Genomic DNA, 14,313 nt, shown 5'->3' with positions numbered 1-14,313 from the left:
CTGAAGCTTAGTATGGGATCCAAATCAATGATAATTTTATGGTAAAGAAATATTTTCTTTCTTAATAACTCAAATGTAAATTGGTAAGTGCTACAATATTAAAGACCAGTAGGTATTAGATACAATGTAAACACATTAGAAGCTAGATAGATGAGAACATAGACTATGGAGACCCTGGGAAGATGACAGATGGCAACACATAAATGGAAACATTTTATGAAATATGTATACCAGACGATGACTTGTTTATGAAAAGATCTATAAAGAACAAGGACATGTATGACCAGAAAGGGGGGGGTGGAGTCATACATCAAGACTAAGGCAAAACAGATGACTACCTGAGACTTGCATTGGTATACATGAAATATTAAAAGAACCAGGGGTTCTCCAGTAAAAATAAATAATTTTTTAAAAGACCTGTAGTGCATTGGATGGATTCTCTATCTAAGAGTTAGAGATAAACACGGAAAGAATTACAAAAGATTTGAAAACTTGGAGGGATAACAATCAGAACCAATCCATATTGATGAGATCATAGATCCAAGTATACAATCACAAGGCAGAATTAAGCCAAAATCAGAATTAAGCAAAGGCCCAAATCCACGATTTTCTAGTAAGATTTTGAGAGGCTGTGTGATATAATAGAAAGACGGCTGGCCTCTGAGTTGGGAAGACCTGGGTTTCAATCCTGCCTTTGACAAATGCTGGCTGTGTGACCTTGGACAACTCACTCAACTTCTCAGTTCTCTGGGCAATTCTGTGAGATTATGAGTTGCACACAAAGTACTAGCCTGCTTGGTAGAAGTTTTCTCATGTAGAAGCTTCCCATATCAATGAGATCACAAGTCTAGTTTAGGGAAAACAAAAGTTTATTTTGTGTAATTTCTGGAGGGTAACTTTCTCAGGTCTTAGAAAGAAATCTTACAATCATTATTACAATAGGTTTTCCAGAGTTCTATCACTGACTTAAATGACATCTGCTGGTGAAAAGAAGGAATTCTTTAACACTTAAGAGCCAGCCCTTGAAGATACAAGAAACCAGTAACTTTCAAAGAAGTTACAGCTCTTAAGAGCTGGAGGGAACCTCAAAGTTTATCCAAAACCATAAAATCTTACCATGCAGGCTAACGTGGCATTAGCTTTTTGGGCTCCAATATCCCACAAGTGACACATAATGAGTTTGTAGTCCATTAAATCTTAGATCCTGTTCAGATGAATAGACATCGAGCCATATCTTCCTACATCTTAAAACTGTGAAATAGATTTTTTGAAAAGGAAGCATTTAAAATATCCTTTGTTAAACTCCATTTTACTAGTTTCAGCCAAACATTCTAGCCAAAAATATTTTTGGGGATTCTCTGTCAGGCAACATGTTTGCTTTTCCTCCTACCATTATATCACCTGCAATTTGACAAACATGCTATCTATCAAAGGCAACTGATAACAATTGTTAACCAATACATGGCTAAGCAAAGATTCCTAAAGCATTCCACTAGGAACTGGCCTTCCTATCTAACATCTAACCATGAATAACTATTCTTTAGTTCTGATCATTCTACTAGTTCTAGATCCACTAATGGCATTCGTATCTAATTCACATTTTTCTATCTTGTCCAGAACAGCATGAAAAGAATAGCATGAAAGACTGTCAAATCCTTCACTAAAATTTAGTTAAAATATATCCATAGCATTTCCTTGATCTGCCATACTATAATGACTAATGGGGCACCCTTCTCCTGCATCTTTTAAGTTGCCAGAGCTGGTACCCTTTGAACCCCTATAGGTTTAATCCTCTCCAGACTTGGGGACCATTCTGGCCCCTGGGCAGAGAAAATAGAAGAACATATGGATCTATACTGGGCGGATCAGCATCAAGCCATTCTTACTGCTAGTCTCACTCTGATTCATTATTGATATAACCTCTTCATCCTGTAAGATCTCCTCAGTCCTAGTAATCCACCTCATCACTACCCTCTGCCTCTGATTGGAGGGGAGGACCTCAAACTCCAATCTTCCATTTAAGGAGAGACATCTCTTCATTTCTCACACTACTTAGGAACTTCTTTGACTGGCCTTTCCCCCCTCTCCCTTTCATGTTTTGTCTTCCTCCATTAGGCTGTAAACTCCCTGCGGGCAAGGATACTTTTTTCTTTTTTTTTGGTGAGGGCAATTGGGGTTAAGTGACTTGCCCAGGGTCACATAGCTGGTGAGTGTTATGTATTGGAGGCTGGATTTGAACTCGAGTCCTCCTGACTGGTATGCCAATTCCCCAAGTACCAAGGTCCTACATTGCTCTTACCCTCTGGGGAAGGGAGACTTGTCCTTGAATCCCAGACCTCACACCCACATTACATGTTGTGCTAACTGGCCAGCACTATGTGCTTTCCCTGGATCTCTTCCTACTACTCATTGCCACTTTCCTGCTATTCCACCCACTTGTTTAGATTATCTCCGAAGCCTTTTCAGATCTTCTACCCTACTCTAATTTCCAAGCTGCAACCATCCTAGTCTTGTGTGCCCTGCCCTGCTGCGAACCAAGATTTTGGTCCAACACAAGCCAATGATCATCTACAAAGTGCTTCCAAAACATGCTCCTGTTGTAAATAGAGCTGATTCTGAACTAAAGTTCTTGCTATTAGAAGGCTCCTGATACAGTATTAGAATATTAGAAGCATGATACACCAGGATTCCTGGACAGAAAGCTCAAGGAAGGGGACCTTCAGCAGAATTTTCATAAGTGATGTTCAACTCTAAATCCTATGAAGTTAGCTAAAAAAAAAAAAAGTTATTAATGCACAAAACAGCTGGTCAGTAATGGATGGAGACAAAAAGAAGAAACTTGTTCAGTGCAAAGGGAAGAAATGGACAGAAGTAAGCAGAGTAATTTTTTAAAGTGACACTGTTACAGAAAAGAATCACAGATCACCAAGCCAGAAGGAAGTTTGAGATGGTTCAACCCCCTCATTTTACAAATGAGGAAATTGAGGCCCAAAAAAGATTAAGTGACTTGTCAAAAGCTATAAAGCCAATGACAAACTAAACAACAGCAGAGTGGTGCCATGGAAAAAACACTGGGCTTACAGTTAAGAAGATCTCATCTCAGTTCCTTAGCTCTGCCACTTAGTAGCTATGTGACCTTAGACAACTCTGGGCCTTCATAAGCCCAAATTTTAATCTGTGAAAGTGGGGATAACAACGTGCGTGATCTACCTCACAATATTGTTTTGAGGATCAAATGAGAAATCAGAAGAAAATCAAGGAAATAGCAAAGCACAATAAAAATGTAAGCTAAAATGTAGAATTAGCACTTGCCTTGACTTAAAGAGTTAGACAATTCTGAACTTGAAAAGAAAAAAAAAAAAAGAAAAATGATTAAACACCTACCAAGGGTATTCTTGAAGAAAATACCAGAAGGAAATCGGCAGGTTTTTGTCACAACTTTATAGTAAAGAACTGATTCAGCAATATAAAGAATTCAAAACCCCATTGTACTTATTATTCATTAATTTAAAACTAATTAACCTAGCAGGGCAAAACATATTAAATGGTTTCCCTTTTAAAGTTTGCCAACATCTTTATTTTTACTCAAAACATTTTCAAATGTACCCATGGAAAGTTCCATAAGCATATTTTAACCATTTTCCCATATTAATGTTCTAGGTAAAAGTTGATATATTGCTAATGTGTAATGTGCTTAATATATTTTATGCTTTTGAATCTACCATGGGGTATTTTTGTACATCAATAATAAACTAGAGGGGCAGCTAGGTGGCGCAGTGGTAGAGCACCAGCCCTGAAGTCAGGAGGACCTGAGTTCAAATCCAACCTCAGACACATAACACTTACTAGCTGTGTGACCCTGGGCAAGTCACTTAACCTCAACTGCCTCACCGGAAAAAAAAAATAATAAACTAGAGTATTTCTTTTCCACAATGGGAAAAAAAAAGTTAGTAAGTGGGAAATGCTGGGGCAGGAGCTCAGGTGTGCTGACTTGAGTCTACTACTATTCTCACTATTATTGCATAACCTCGTACCTCATACTGTATATCTTCTACATAGACTTATATGTGGACATGTTACCTCTACCTTTAAATGTGTATTGCTTCGAGCCAGGGGCTGCTTCACTTTTGTCTTTCTCCAATACGTAGCATAATGTCTCAAACACAGTAAATGCTTAACAAATGCTTGCTGACTAATTTGTTTTACTTTTTCTGACTAAAACAAAGAGTATATTTTTATTCCAAAGAGTAGGTTAGCCTCCATAAATAAGCACAAATATATGTCTGATACATATGGCTACAGCCAGTTTTTATTTAAAATATCAGATTTGATTAAATGGGAAGAGAGGCAAAGAAGAAATAAAACTATCCCTATTTGCTGTTGACATGATGGTTTGCTCAGATTATACAAGGGAATCAGTAAAAGAAACTAACTGAAACAATAATTTCCACAAAGTTACAGGCTATAAAATCAACAGTATTTCTATATATAACGACAAAGTCCAAGAGGTAATAAAAGTAAAACCCATTCAAAATAACTACAAAATGTATAAAATACTTGGGAATCAATCTACCAAAACACACTAAAAGCTAGCATGGATTTAATTACAGTATTCCTTAAAGAAATAAAGAACAATTTAAATAGCTGGAGTGCTATATTTAGTGCTCATGGCTGGACTGTGCCAATATAATAAAAATGACAACACTACCAAAGTTAACTTAAAAGTTTTACCACACAAACAATCAAAGGGGGTCCTTTACAGAACCTGATCAAATAAAAATTCATTTGCAGGAAGAAAAGATACAGAACAAGGGTTCTTAAAAGGAATCCATGGACCCCTTATGGGTCTGTGGATAGATTTCAGGAGGCTGGTAAAGCTGGAAGGAAAAAAAAAATCACATTTTTATTTCAATATAATTTATTTCCTTTGTAATCATATGCATTTCATTTTACACATCTAAAAACATTATTCTGAGAAGGGCCTCACCAAATTGTCAAAGGAGTTCATGCTACAAAAAGTTAAGAAATCCCTGAATTCTAGAATATCAAGAGAAATAATGAAAAGGTAAGAATGAAGAAGAATAGCATTTCCAGATCTCGAACTATCTTATACAGCAGCAGACATAAAAAACTATTTAATATTGGTTTTAAAAAAAAAATAGTGAGGTAGATCAATAGAACCAATCGGACAATTAGAAATCATGGAATTCAATAACCCATTTCAAAAACATAAATTACACAAGGAAAGAATTCCCTATATGATGACGATAACTGCTGGGAAAACTAGAAAGTAGTCTCGCAGAAATTAGGCTCAAACTGACATCTTATACCATATTATATAATAAATTCGAAATGGATGTGACCCAAATATTAAAGATCATACCATTAAAAAAAAGAGAAGAGAAGTAGATCATATGTCTTTCACAGCTAGGGTAAGAGATACAAAACCAGGGATTACAATTACAAAAGATAAAAGTAGATAATATTGATTACATGCAATTGAAAAGCTCCTATACAAACAAAAGTAATTCATTTATGATAAGAAAGGAAGCTGTCCAATGGGAAAAAAAGTCTTTGTATTAAAGTTCTCAAATAAGGGTTTGGTAAACAAGATATATAGATAACTCACAGAAATACCTAAGAAGAAAAGCCATTCTCCAATAGAAACATGGTAAAAGGCTACAAAAAAACAGTTCTCAAAAGAATAACTGAAAAAATTAACAACCATATGAAAAGATGCTCCAAATCACTGATAAAAGAAACAACTGAGGTTTCACTTCACATCCAGCAAGCTGGTAAAGATGACAAAAGACAGCAATAGTCAATATTGGTGGAAAAGACAGGCATAATAATGCTGAAAATTGGTACAACCATTTAGAAAAGTAATTTGGAATTGTGCAAACAAAATGGTTACAATATCCAGACCCTTTGTTCAAGAGATTCCACTACTAAGCACATACCCCAAGGAGGTCACTGACAAAAAAATTCCATATCTGCTAAAATATTTATAACAGCACTTTTTGTGGTAGCAAAGAACTGGAAACAAAGTAGATGCTCATCATTTGGGGATTGCTAAATAAATTGTGGCATATATACTACTGTTCTGAATATGATGAAAACAAAAAAAGAATGGAAAGACTTCCATGAACCAATGCAAAGTGAAGCACAGGTAAAGAAAATAATATATATAATTACTACAACAATGTAAATATAAAGAACCACCATCACAAAACAAATGAAAACAAATATTACAGAATTACAAAAAAATAAGTTTAGCCCCAAAGAAGAGATATGAGAAGACAACTCCCCCAAATCCTTTGCAGAGGTGAGGAGGTCCAAAGATGTGGTGCACTGAATATACTGTTGGGTTTTTGGAGGGGAGGGGATGTGTTGATCAGTTTTGCTGATTTTTTTCTTGTTCTTTTCCCCTTTAAAAAATTATTGGCCATTTGGGATGGCTGTCTAGGAAGTGATATGAGATTGGGATACAGGGAGAAATTCAGAGAAATAAAAACAAAAGATAGCAGTTAAAAGCTTATTTTTTAAAAAAAAGTCAGATTTTGTTAGGAGTAATGTCCACTGAACAGGAATAATAAGAAATTTCAGTGAAACTGTGACAGATGAAAAGGCAAGGTCTGTATAATACAAACCAATTATTCATGAAGGAATTAATTCTTTTATCTCATATATAACTAATAATTCTATTTATAGGACATCGACTCAATAGAAAAGACAACTGATAATAGACAACTGCCAAAGACAACAGCTGTGAAGGTACTGGAAATATTCAATATGTGACTGAGTTCTCATGAATATCTGTGGATTAGGATATTGATGAGTATTAAATGAAATCATCTTCCTTGTCTGAATTTTGCTTGTAAGTTACATCCCCAAAGCATCTTTGAAAGGCTGCTTTATTTTGAAACTGATAAGGTAATTTTAAAAGTGTTTACAGTCCCTTATCTCGAGGTTTTTTTTTTCTTCACCTTAATTATACTAAGAGTCAAACCATGAGGAAATTAGATTTATGCTTTTCAGGTAGTAGAAATTATAAGAGAAATTATGTAAAATAAAGTATATATATTTTTGGAGCTCAGCCATATCAAAAGAGTAGACCTTACTAACTCCAAATGGAGAAATTTATTTTTCACCTTTCTCCAGAACACGATTGAGTTTTGATTTGATGCTTTGTTGTTTCCTTGTTTTTTGTCCTGTCTAGTGTTACTCTACATCTTTCCTAAAACAATTATAACTAGCTCTGTAAGAAACTTTAATCTACAGGTCATCATTATTTAGTATTTACAGAGTACTTTTCCCTGTGATGTAACAGAAAGAGGATTTGAATGGGAAACTGAGACCCAGGTTTTAGTCCCTGACTCAGTAACTCCCTGGATGACCACAAGCAATTCACTTCCTGCTTCTGGACTTCTGCTGTTCATCAATAAAATGAAGGAGTGGTCCAGAGAATCAAAAAGGTCCTTCTTTCTCTAAGATGCTATGATTCCAAGACATACATATTTTCTGCATTGTTATTTAGAAAAATCATAATTTAAAACCAATTTTATAATTTTTCATTAACTTATGGATTCTTTTGATCATCAAATGAGACCTGTAACTCATAATAGATGTTGCTTCAATGATATTTCTTAAAAAGGGGCATATTCATACCAGCAAAAGTATTTTAAAGAATAGCTTTCCTCTAAAAAGCAAAGAACTTTTTTTAGTTTTTTAAAATAATTAATTTTTAGTTTTCGACATTCACATAAGATTTTGAGTTTTAAATTTTCTCCCCCTTCCTACCCAAGATAGCATGCAGTCAGACATAGGCTCTACATATACATTCATATCAAACATATTTTCACATCAGTCATGCTGTAAAGAATTAGAACCAGTGGGAGGAACTACAAGAAAGAAGAAACAAAACAAAACAACAAAAAAAAGAGAGCAAATAGTATGCTTCGATCTGCATTCAGACTCCATAGTTCTTTCTCTGGATGTAGATAATATTTTCCATCACAAGGCTTTTGGAGTTGTCTTAGATCCACTGCTGAGAAGAGCTAAGTCTATCAAAGTTAAAAGCAAGGAACAATATTAAAGCTCTGTATTACGTAGGTTCTTATCTGTTATCACGTCAGAGAACAAGCATTTATTAAGCACCTATGATGTGTTAGGTATTGTCCTAAGATCTGGGAATACAAAGAAAGGCAACAACTATGAACGAACATGATTATACAGGATAAATTGGAGGTAATCAACTAAGCGACAGCACTAGTATTAAGGGGAATCAGGAAAGGCTTCTTGTAGAAGGTAGTAATTTGGCTGAGACTTAAATGACAGCAGAGAAGCCAGGAGGCAGGAATGAGGAGTGAGAAGATTCTAGGTATGGCGGACAGTCAGTGCAGTCAAAGATGGAGTGTCTTTTGCAAAGAACAGAAAGGAGGCCAGTGTCACTGGACTGAATAATGTGGAGGCGAGTAGGATGTAAGAAGATTGTAAAGGTAGGAGAGGACCAGTCTATGAAAGGTTTTTAATGCCAAACAAAAGACATATTATATTTGGTCCTGGAGGAAACAGGGGAGAACTGGAGAAGAATGAATGGGGGATAACATGGTCAGACCTGTGCTTTAGAAGATCAATTTAACAGCTGGGTGTAGGCTAGATTATAGTGGGAAGAGACTTGAGGCAGGGAGAATAACCAGGAGACTATTGTAATACTTCAGCCTTGGGGTGATGAGGACTTGTACCAGGATGATGGCCATATCAGAGGAGAAAGGGTAGAATATATGAGAGCCTGAAACAGATTGGATACAGAGGCAGGTGAGTGTGAGAATAAAGAGTTAATGACACTTAGGTTGGGAGCAGGGATGACTGAGAGGATAGTAGTGTCCTCCATAGTAATAGGTAGACAGCAATAGATAGAAAATGGGGAGGGCTTAGTGGGGAAAGATAAGAAGTTCAGTTTTGGAAATGCTGAGTTTAAAATGTCTATGGTACATTCAGTTTGAGATGTCCAGTTGGGATTTGGAGATGTGAGATTGGAGGTCTGGGGAGAGGTCAGAACTGGATCAGTAGATCGGAGACAAATAGAGATAACTGAATCCACAGAAGTTGATGAGAATGACAAACAAAATAGTATAGAAGTAGAAGAGAAGAGGGCCCAAAACAGTGGCTTAGGGGACACCTATGGTTAGTGGGCATGACCTGGATAAAAATCCAGCAAAGGAGACTGAGGAGTGGTCAGACAGGTTGGGGAGACCCAAGACATAACAGTGTCATGGAAACCGAATTAAGGGGAACTCAGTGATTCAGTGTCAAAAGCTATAGAGAGGTTGAGAAGAATGAGGATTGAGAAAAAGTCATTAGACTTGATTAAAAATCATTGGTAACTGGAGATAGGAATTTCAGTTGAATGATGAGTTATGAAGTCAGACTAATAATTTGTGTAGCTATATTATCTAAGCAAACTTTACCACACCTTTATAAAGTAGGCAGAAATTATCCCCATTCTACAGATGAAGAAACTCAGGCACAAAGAAGTTTATATAATGTTAAGCATGGCTAAATATTTTTCCATTATCTTGGGGAAATAGTTCCAAAACTAGCTGCCACTAGTTTTGGCCTATAAGAACTAAATCTAAGCAAGTATCTGAATATACAAATATAACCCAAAAAACCATTCTTCCTCTTTACTGGCAACATCATTCAAGAGTCCTTCAAATTCTAAGCTCTGAAGTTTGCATTTTATGCTAAAGGCAACAAGGAATTGCTGAAGCTTCTTCAATAGGACAGTGATATGGCCTGGACCTGTGCCTTGGGAAGATTATTTTGGCAGCTGTGTGCAGAAAGGATTGGAGAAAGAAAAGACTGGAAATAAAGGAGTTAATTAGGAGGCCATTGCAACAGTCCCAGTAAAAGGCGATAAGAGCTTGAAGTAGGGTAGCAGCTATAAATGGAAGAAAGGAGACAGATGCAAGTGAAGTTGTAGAGACAAAATTGACAAGATTTGACAAATGACTGGTGAAGGATGTGAGACAGATGGAAGAGTCAAGGATGACTTCAATTTGAAAACTTGGGTTATTGGAAGTATAATGGTGCCCTCTGCAGAAACAAGGAAGTTTGGAGAAGTGGGTTTAGTAGAAAAGAAAATTAATTACATTTTGTGCATATTAGTTTGGAGAAGTTGATAAGATCCACTAGGAGGCAGTTGGTAATGAAGGATTGGAGCTTGGAAGAGAGATTAGAGATGTATATTATATACAGACTTGAGAATTATCTGCACAGAGATGATAATTAAACCCATGGGAGTAGATGAGATCACCAGAAAAGTGGGGGTAAAGAGAGAAAAGATGGCCCACTACAGAGCCCAGGGGATGCTCATACATAACGGGCAAGAGATGGAGAATGATCCAGCAAAGGAGACTGCAAAGAAGTGGTCATATGATGGGTAGGAGAAAAACGGGAAGAGGAATGACATAGGCCACCAAGGAGGGTTGGCGATACGATGTGCTTTACAGTTTGCAAAGTATTATTACACATACCATCTCATTTAATCTTTACAACCACCCTATAAGGTAGATACCACAGGCATTACTCTCCCCATTTTATGGATGAGTTTAGTTGACTTGCTCACAGTCCCTCAGCTAAGCAACTTTCCAAACTTCAATTTGAACCCAAGTGCAGTGGTCTTTCATTACACTATTCTGCCTTCAATTTATCAAATACTCAAAAGCATTTGACTCTTACAACTATAGTAAGCAAATTTGGCTGCCCAGAGAAATTCTAGGAGATCCTAAGAGACTCTGATAATTTGAGAATTGTTAACAAGAGTTATAGTATCCTAACATGTTGCCTATATGCAATAGACCAAAAATAAACAGAGCTGATACAATAAGAGTGAAATTACCATATGAGATGCAATGAGGCAGAGTAAAGGAGGGCCAGGAAAACCATGTGACCATGATCAAGTCAATACTTCTCAATGCTACAAGCAGCTTTCTATGAGTCTAAGTTACAGACAAACTGCCAGTCTGTTTTGCAATCCTCCATATTGTTGAAATCACAGGCCCACAATGATCAAGAATACAACAAGGATCCACTTGTTTGCTTCCTCTTCTGGAAAATTCTTTCAATTCAGTAAGCCAGAAACATAATCAGAGTCATAGGATTGCAGACCATCGCTGGAAAGAGCTCAGAGACCAGTTAGTCTAGCACTCCTCCCATCATTCTATGGATGAAAACTGAGACCCAAGGAAGTTAAATCAATCATTCCATAAGTTCACAAGATCTAGCTAGAAGAGACCTCAGAGGTTACAACGACCGCTTAAAATTAAGAGGTAGGAGATCATTTGCTCATAATTTATTTAATAATTACTCTGTATAAATTATGAACTGTTTGTCAAGCCAGTAGGGACCTGATAAGCTTTAAAATGATTGAGATCTCATGTTAGCTCTTTCCAAGGCAATACTATAGACAGATGAATGATATTCATCAGTAATTAAAATAAAAGGTAGCAATGAATTAACCTGAATAACATAGTACTGTGATGCACTTACTAAAACTGTAGAAAAAAATAAGGCCTATGTATCCCAGGTCCTCTGGAAAGCTAAAAATATGGTGCCTACCTAATGATAAATTCCAGAAGAAGCTGAAGGTCTGCAGCAGTGCCCAAAATGTTTTAAGACTGAGAAAAAATTACATGCTGGTTTTTTAAACTGCCTTATCAGCATGACTTGTGAGAAATGCATTATAAAGTATAGCAAAATCACTAACAATGAGGTCCTGAAAAACAGCTAGTCCATCATCACTGAAGTGATTTTCACATAGGCATTGGGATACCTAAACATCTACTATGTCAGTGGAGGGAGCGACACTATAGGCAACACATATACAAAAAAATACTTTAAATATCCTCTGATGTGATGTAAGCTATGGACAGCTAAGAAATAACAGTATTAGACTCACTAAGCCTACAACATTTCACAATGGGTCAATCTCATTTTAAGTGAAGACATCAAGCCACCTTTAAGGCATCTGCCATACTGATTAGACTGCAATCTTCACATTGACATGGCAAGGAAAGGTCAGTTTGAGACTCTTCAGGTCTATCTGTATAAGTGGATCACAACTCTAACAATGACATCATCTTAATAGGAAGGTAAATCATGCATTATGCACAGTGGAATCAATTATTTATATTCCTGATGCCAGGGCCTCAGTACCAGCAGGCTTGTTACAAGCCTCCTAATTTATATCTTGAGAGCAATAATTGCCCTCCTAGCTCAGACTAATTGTGAATACTCTGTTTCTGATGGTAGAAAAAAGGGATGTTCCATGGGAGGGGTGGTTTCTCCCCATAACCTCAAATATTCACTGAATCAGAGCTGGAAGAACTTCAGAAGCCATCTAGTGTGATACATGACCACACAGGAATTCCCTTTGCAACAACTCCAGTCATATGAAGATCTGTAGATATTCTAAAGGGGAAATTCACTACCATTTCACTTGTCTGGCTTCAGCTGCCTTATGTGGAAAATGAAAGGACTGGACTAAGTGACCTCTAAATTCCTCTCCTCCTTTCCAGCTCAAAATCTATGATCCTATGATTCTATGATCTCTTAAGGCAGCCCAATTCATATTTGGATATTTCTAATTGTTAAGAAAGTTTTTCCTTGCATGAAGACTAAATGCTTTGCAACCTGGGCAATTGCTTCTGCAGGTCTACAACCTCTTCAGCAACCACCGCTACTAAAGGCCCAGGAGAGAAAGTTCTTACCACCAAAATCCTTGTCAAATGGTTCAATATCAGAAACAGATGATTTTATCAGTGGAAATGGCCTTAAAGAAGATGCAATGCCATCTGCATTGCTCCTGTATCCTAAGGATCATGGAGCCTTTTCCCCTAAAAGGAAGCTGAAAACATGCTATCTCTCCATTAGAGCCAGTCATTGGGGCAGCTAGGTGCTTTAGTGGATTGATAGCCTGGCTTGAAATACAGAAAACCTGAATTCAAATTCAACCTCAGACACTTCCTAGCTGTGTGACCCCGGGAAAGTCACTTAACCTGCTTGCTTCAATTTCTCCATCTGTAAAATGGGGATAATAGCCCCTATTTCCAAAGATTGTTAGGAGGATCAAATGAGATAACATTTGTAAAGCACTTGGCATACTGCCTCTGGCACATAGTAAGTGCTATATAAATGTTTGCTACTATTATTTTTAGAGTCTCATTACAATGTGAGTTCCTTCAGGTCAGGGAGTCTTATTTACTATTTGTATCCCTAGTGCATGGCCCAGAGCTTTGCACAGAGTATTTTATCAATGCTTTTTAATTCATTCATTCATTCACTGATAAGAATGGCATAACTTACTTTAGTAAGTTGTCACAAATTTGCTGATCCACTAATTTATCCAAACTCTTCTCAAAACAATGTAAATGTTTAGGTAACAAGTTTCACATCCTTTACACTTTACTGAATTTCATGCTTTGTTCTCCCTAAGGCCTAGAGGAAACTAACTATTGAAAGGTGAGTTTTGATTAAAGGGAAAGAGAGGGGTATAATTTTTGGACTCCCTTAAGAAAGGTTAGCCTTGGGAGGGGGTTCTTTCAATGTGTGGGGATAGTCAAAGGGTAGCAAAGAGCAGGGAAAGTCTTATACCTCCCTGGCATCCTTAGAGCTTAGCACCTCTCTTGGCACATTGGTGCTTAATCAATGTTCATTGACTGAATGACTGACTGCTGGAGGGGAGTGGCTAGAAGTAAAGAAAGAGGTGGAAAGGACTTCGAAACAGAATTTTGTCTACTTCATAAAACTGCCCTCAGAGAGGCCTAACTCCCAATTCTCCTGTTCCCGCTCTAGGTGCCTACGCGGGGACCGGCCCCTCCTTCTCCGGAGCTTCACGAGCCCTTCCAGCCGCCCTACACCTGAGGCCACGCGGCCACCTCCGCGCCGCCCCCTCCCCCCACCCAGCACGGGCCCCGCTCCTCCTCTCCCTCCCTCCTCCTTAGCCCCACGCGGCCCCCTCCATCCCTAGCCTCAACCCCGTACTCTCCGAGTGTCTCCCGGGCTCCTTCCAACCACCGACTCTCGCCGCCTCTCCCCACCTCGGGAACGCTATTCCCCTCTCTCTCACCTGCTGAGGCATCCGAACCTTTGACTGTGGCTGCTCTGACACCCCGGGGCACTGCCCCTAGTGACCCTGCGGTACGTCAACAAACCGACCCGCCGAGAAGGCAAGGCCGCGTCCCCATGGCAACACCGCCAAGCACCGGTTCGAACGCGGCGCCGACTCCCGCGCGCGCCGGCCTACCCCGG

At 38.0% G+C, this 14,313-nt stretch overlaps 1 protein-coding gene across 1 annotated transcript in view; it reads right to left on the bottom strand.

Moving 5' to 3' along the window:
• KIF24 (kinesin family member 24) overlaps positions 1-14,254 on the bottom strand; it is a 61,162-nt gene extending 46,908 nt beyond the window's left edge. Inside the window, exon 1 of the mRNA XM_027839144.1 lies at positions 14,132-14,254. The gene's annotated coding sequence lies outside the window, so the exon portion shown is untranslated. The remainder of the gene's footprint in view (positions 1-14,131) is intronic.
• Positions 14,255-14,313: the final 59 nt, after the last annotated feature.

The sequence above is a fragment of the Vombatus ursinus genome, unplaced genomic scaffold (genome assembly GCF_900497805.2).
Source record: "Vombatus ursinus unplaced genomic scaffold, bare-nosed wombat genome assembly UNPS02014832.1, whole genome shotgun sequence".
Lineage (NCBI taxonomy): Eukaryota > Metazoa > Chordata > Mammalia > Diprotodontia > Vombatidae > Vombatus > Vombatus ursinus.
Note: the sequence above shows the minus strand (reverse complement) of the source record. Positions and strands in the feature narration are given on the sequence as shown.